The sequence below is a fragment of the Belonocnema kinseyi genome, chromosome 9 (assembly GCF_010883055.1).
Source record: "Belonocnema kinseyi isolate 2016_QV_RU_SX_M_011 chromosome 9, B_treatae_v1, whole genome shotgun sequence".
Lineage (NCBI taxonomy): Eukaryota > Metazoa > Arthropoda > Insecta > Hymenoptera > Cynipidae > Belonocnema > Belonocnema kinseyi.
Genome location: NC_046665.1, coordinates 132,522,626 through 132,529,645, shown reverse-complemented (window position 1 = coordinate 132,529,645; position 7,020 = coordinate 132,522,626).

Below are 7,020 nucleotides of genomic sequence, written 5' to 3'. Positions count from 1 at the left end.
TGATTTTTAACCGAAACTGGTTAATTTCTAATTAGGCAGATGCATTTTAATTTAAAAAAATGAAATTTCTACAAAAGGAAAGGCATTTGAATATTATTTTTAATTTTTAAACGATATTCAATTGAATAATAAAATATGTAAAAAAGTCACTGTTTGCATTATCTAATTGAATATCTTTTGGAGAATAAAAAATAATATTCTTATTCTTATGGTAATAATAAAAAGAGGGTATTTGTTAAACGTAATATTTATTTTCATCAACATCCTATCTGAGTAATCACACTGTTTAAGTTTTGAGAGGAAAGTACGAATTTTCTTTTAAAAAACAGTAGATTTTCAACATAAAAATTTCTGTATCAATCAAAAGTATTATTTTTTAAGTAGACAGTTGCATTTTTATCAGAAAAAATAATAATTTTCAATCGAATAAGGTCAATTTTCGCCAAAAAAATAGAATATTATAATTTTCGGTTAAAATCATTAATTTTCATTAAAAAAAAAACAATTTTTAACAAAAAATGGAATAAAGTTAATTATCAGTTAAAAAACACAATAATTTTCAAACAAAAAAAGAATTATTTGACCAAAAAAGCTGTTAAACTTTCGACCAAACGCTTTAATATTCTACTAAATATTGAATTTTTGAGAAGAAAATAAGAAATTTTAAAAAATGAGATGATTTCGTAAAAGGATTATTTTCCATCAAAAAAGATCAATTTTCCACTGAAAGAATTAATTTTCAATTAAAAAGAAACCAAATTTCAACCAAAGGAATAATTTTTTAACCGATAAGATAAATTTTCGATGCATTTTGTATCAAGAAAGCCTAAAATTTATACAAAAGTATAGAAATTTGAATATTATTTTTTGTATTATTCAAAAACAAACAAAACAAAAAGTTGAATAGTTAAATTATCAGATAAAAAATTCTTTTTTAACAAAAAAAGATAAACGAATTGTCAACAAAATAGTTTAATTTTCAACCAAACAAATGAAATCTTATTTAAAATGATTAAAATTGTAAATAAAATAAATTTAACAAAAAAATAGTTGAACTACCAAATAGTTGAACTTTCTTCCAAATCGTTGAATTTTTGAGAAAATACGAATTTCTTTAAAACAGATGAATTGTCAACATCAAAATGTGAATTTTCAAACGAAAAGTTCATTTTGAACCGAAAACATTTAATTTTTAAATAGGCATTTGCATTTTCAAAACAAAAAAATTATTTTCAACCAAAAAATATCAGTTTTCGCAAAAAATGTAATATATCAATTTTCAATTCAAAGAATTAATTTTCTATTAAAAAAGAACTTAAGATTCAACCAAAGAAATAATTTTGAAACCAAAAATATTAATTTTCAACGAAAAGAATTAATTATATATTAAAAAAATTACATTTTTACAAAAAGGATACATTTTTAACAAAAAATGGTAGTTATATTGAGTTAAAAAAAAGAATTTTTAATAAAGAAAGGAAAACGAATTTTTAACAAAATAGTTAAATTTTTAACTAAAGAAATGAAGTATTAACTAAAATGATGAATCCTTAAAAAAATTAATATAACAAAAAGAGTGTTGAACTTTCAACCAAATACTCAAATTTTCTACAAAAATCTTTTAATTTTCTTCAAAATAGGTGAATTTTTTATTCCAAAATGTGAATTTTTAAACAGACAAGTTGATTTTCCACCGAAACGGGATAATTTTCAATTAGGAAGACAAGAAAGGAAAGGAATTTGAATATCGTTTTCTATTTTTCAAACGCTATTTAATTAAATAATAAATTCTGTAAAAAAGTGACTGTGGGAAATAAAAAATAATATACTGATGGTGAAAAATGATTTTGCTCCCAGTTCTAATTTGGTGCGAAATATACTCAGAAGAAAAGCAGGGTTTTTGTCATACGTAATGTTTATTTTCATGAATTTCGTATCTTAGTTATCTTCGATTAAGAATTTACGATTAAAATAATTAATTTTCATATAAAAAAACACAATTTTCAACAAAAAATGCAATAAAATAAATTATGAGTTAAAAAACAAGTAATCATTTTCAACAACAACAAAAAAATTATTTTAACAAAAACACTGTTCAACCTTTGACTGAACAGTTAAATTTTCTACCAATTGTTGAATTTTGAGAAGAAAATAAGTTGATTCCGAAAAACTTCTACCAAAAAACATAAATTTTTGACACGAACTAGAATAGTTAAATTTTTATTTTAAAAAATTAATTTTAAACTTTTCAAAACTAATTTTTGACGAAGGAAATGAAGCTTTGTAAAAAAATACATTTTCAACGAATAGGATTAATTTTTCACAAAAGAAAAATAATTCTTAACAAAATAGATGAATTTCTAATAAAAAAACGATAAATTTTTAATAAAAAATGGAATAGTTAAATTATCAGTTTATAAATTATTTTTCAACGAAAAAAGAAGAACGAATTGTCAACAAAATAGTTTAATCTTCAACCAAAAGAAATAAAATCCTAAATAAAACGATGAATCTTGTAAGTAAAATTAATTTAACATAAAAATGGTTAAGCTACTAAATAGTTTCATTTTCTTCCAAATCGTTGAATTTTGAAGAAGGAAGTACTAATTTTCTTTAAAACAGATGAATTGTCACAACAAAATGTGAATTTTCAAACGAAAAGTTCATTTTGAAGCGAAACAGTTAAATTTTTAATCAGACAGTTGCATTTGTAACCGAAAAGAATTATTTTCTATACAAAAATATCAATTTTCGATTAAAAGAATTAATTTTCAATTAAAAAAGAACAGTTTCAACCAAAGAAATAATTTTTTAACCGATTGGATAAATTTTCAATGGAGAGAATTAATTTTATATCTCAGTTGAAAAAATTAATTTTCAATAAAAATAGGAAAACGAATTTTTAATCAAATAGTTATATTTCCGACTAAATAAATGAAGAATTAACTAAAATGATGATAAAATCTGTAGAAAAAGTGACTGTTTCCATTGTGTAATTGAATATCGTTTGAAAAATAAAAAATGATATTCTTATGGTGAAAATGATTCTTCTCCCAGCTTTAATGTGATGTGTAATTTAATAAGAATAAAAGCAGAAAAGATTAATTTTAATTTAAAAAATGTGAATTTTCAACAAAAAAAGTTAATTTGCAATGAAAAATGTTCATTTTTAAGTAGAGAGTTCAATTTTTATCCGAAGAAAAATAATTTTCTATTGAATAAGGTCAATAATTTTCGCCAAAAAATTGAATAATTATCAGTTTAAAAACAAATAATAATTTTCAAACAAACAAAATATATATATATATATATATATATTCTTTCACAAAAAAACTGTTCAACTTTCGACAAAATAGTTAAATTTTCTACCAAATGTATAATTTTTTAGAATAAAATAAGAATTTTTAAGAAAATAAGATGATTCTGAAAAAGAATTATTGTCTATCAAAAAAACATAATTTTTCGCCACAAAATAGAGGAGTTAAATTTGTAGTTAAAAAAATTAATTAAAAATTTGTTAAAACTAATTTTCGACCAAATACATTAATTTTGAACCAAAAAATTAATTTAACAAACAAATGTTTGAACTTTTGACCAAATAGTCAAATTTCCTACCAAATTTTTAATTTCAAAATTTACATTTTCAATCGGAACGGGTTAATTTTTAATTAGACAGATACATTTTAAATGAAGAAAAAATGAAATTTCTACAAAAGGAAAGGAATTTGAATATTATTTTAATTTTTAAACAATATTCAATTAAATAATAAAATCTGTAAAAAAGTCACTGTTTCCATCATGTAATTGAATATCTTTTGGAGAAAAAAAAATTCTTACGGTGAAAAGAGATTTTTCTCCACGTTCTAATGTGGTATTTGTTATACGTAATTTTTATTTTTGTCACTATCGTATCTCAGTAATCACATTATTTAATTTTTGAGAAGAAAGTACGAATTTTTTTCAGAAAAGATGAATTTTTATTTACAAAATGTAAATGTTCAACAAAAAAAGTTAATTTGCAATCAAAAATATTAATTTTTAAGTAGACAATTGTATCTTTATCCGGAAAAAAAATTTCGATCGAATAAGGTCAATTTTCGCAAAAAATTGAATAGTTCAAGTTTCGGTTAACATAATTAATTTTCAATAAAAAAAAAAACGATTTCCAAGAAAAAATTTAATAATTTAAATTATCAATCAATTAAAAAACAAATAATAATTTTCAAATAAAAAAATATTATTTTCACAAAAAAACTGTTGAATTTTCGAGAACAAAATAAGAATTTTTAAGAAAATAAGATGTTTCCGAAAAAGAATGATTTTCTATAAAAAAAAATTTTCGCCACCAAATAGAATAGTTAGATTTTCACATAAAAAATTAATTTTTACTTCAAAAACAAGAAACTAATTTTTCAACAAAGAAATGAATTTCTAACAAAAATACATTTTCAACGAAGAGGATTAATTTTCTACAAAAGAAAAATAATTTTAAAAAAATAAATGAAGCTAATAAAAAAATATATATTTTCAACAAAAAATGGAATTTGTTAAATTATCAGTTAAAAAATTACTTTCCAACGAAAAAAGAAGAACGAATTGTCAACAAAATAGTTTAATTTTCAGCCAAAGAAATGAAATCTTAAATAAAATCATGAATATTGCAAGTAAAATTAATTTAATAAAAAAAAATGGTTTTACTTTCGACCAAATAATCAAAGTTTCTACCAAATTTTTTAATTTTATTAAAAACAGACAAGCTTTTAGATCCAAAATGTGAATTTTGAACTGAAAGGTTGATTTTGAACCGAAGCAGTTTAAGTTTTAAATAGGCAGTTGCATTTTCAAACAAAAAGAATTATCTTTATTAAAAATGATCAATTTTCGCAAAAAAATGGAATATTTCAATTTTTGATTCAAAGAATTAATCTTTAATTAAAAAAGAACTTAAATTTCAACCACAGAAATAATTTTGTAACCAATAAGATGAATTTTCAATAAAGAGAATTAATTATACATTAAACAGATTACATTTTAACAAAAAGCATGATTTTTAAACTAAAAAGGATATTTTTTTAACAAAAAATGGAATAGTTAAATTAACAGTTAAAAACATTAATTTTCAATAAAAAAAGGAAGCGAATTGTCTACAAAATAGTTTAATCTTCAACCAAAGAAATAAAATCTTAAATAAAACGAAGAATCTTGTAAATAAAATTAATTTAACAAAAAAAATGGTTAAGCTACCAAATAGTTAAATTTTTTTCCAAATAGTTGAATTTTGGAGAAGATTAATTTTCTTTAAAATAGATGAATTGTCAACAAGCAAGTGTAAGTTTTCCAACGAAAAGTTCATTTTGAAGCGAAACAGTTTAATTTTTAATTAGACATTTGCATTTGTAACCAAAAAGAATTATTTTCTATAAAAAAATATCAATTTTCGATTAAAAGAATAAATTTTCAATTAAAAAAGAACACTTTCAACCAAAGAAATAATTTCTTTTAGAAATAATTTTTTTTAGGTTTAATTTTTAGTTAGACAATAGCTTTTTATAGAATAAAAATAATAATAATAATAATAATAATATGACGTGAAATTTATTTTCAGTTTTTTCCCATTAATGTACTAAACTATATTTAAAAAAATAATGTTTCTTAATAGTAGATTAATAATAAAAAGAGTGTATTTGTTATACGTAATATTTATTTTCATTAATATCGTATCTCAGTAACCACATTGTTTAATTTTTGAGAAGAAGGTACGAATTTTCTTCAAAAAGATGAATTTTTATTTTATAAATGTGAATTTTCAACAAAAGAAGTTAATTTTCAATTAAAATTTTATCCGAAAAAATAATTTCCGATCGAATAAGGCCATTAAAAAAAATATAGCAAAATGAAAGAAATGAATTCTTAACTAAAATTACGTATCTTCAACTAAAGAAATTAATTTAACAGAAAATTGTTGAATTTTCGAGAAGAAAATAAAAAAGTTCTTCAAAAAATATTAATGTTTAACATAAAAATGTGAAGTTTCAACCGAAAAGTTTATTTTGTACCGAAACAGGTTATTTTTAATTCGACAGATACACTTATAGCGAAAAAGAATTTTACTCTATTAAAAACGATAATTTTGTTACCTAATATTTAAATTTTCAATTAAAAGAAATTTTCATTTAAAAAACAACAACTAATTTTCAAACAAAGAAATGAAATCTTAACTAAAATGATTAATCTTGTAAATACAATTAATTTACCAAAAAAATGGTTAAAATACTAAATAGTTTAATTTTCCTCCAAATTGTTGAATTTTTGAGAAAATACGAATTTACTTTAAAACACATGAATTGTGAACATCAAAAGGAAAGGAATTTGAATTATATTATTTATTTCTCAAACGCTATTCAATGAAATAATAATTAAATAATAATAGTGGGACGACTGAAAAATCCCGAAAAATAAAATTCCCGACACAGTAAAATTCCCGAATAATCAAATTCGCGAATAATAAAATTGCCGAAAAATAAAAATACCGATTTGGAAAATTCCCAAATAATAAAATACACGAATAATAAAATTACCGAAAAATAAAAATACCAAATTGGAAAATTGCCAAAAAATAAAATTCTCCAATAATAAAATTGCCGAAAAATAAAAATACCGAATTGGAAAATTCCCGAATAATAAAAGTTCTGAATTATAAAATTCGCGAATAATAAAATTTACGAAAGTTTATAATATTACCGAATTGGAAAATTCCCGAATATTAAAGTTCCCGACAGTTTATAATATTACCAAATTGGAAAATTCCCGAATAATAAAATTCCCGACAGAAAATGGCCGATTTATAAAATATCCGAATTGTAAAATTCCCGAATTTTAACAATTAGAATTTTTAAAAAATATATTTTATTGATTACAAATACAACAATAAGATATTAGCTTCAAAAATTATTTTTAACATTTAAAATTTCGGAGCTTATTTGAAAAAATACAAAAAGCGTTCGGTAAAATAAAATTTAA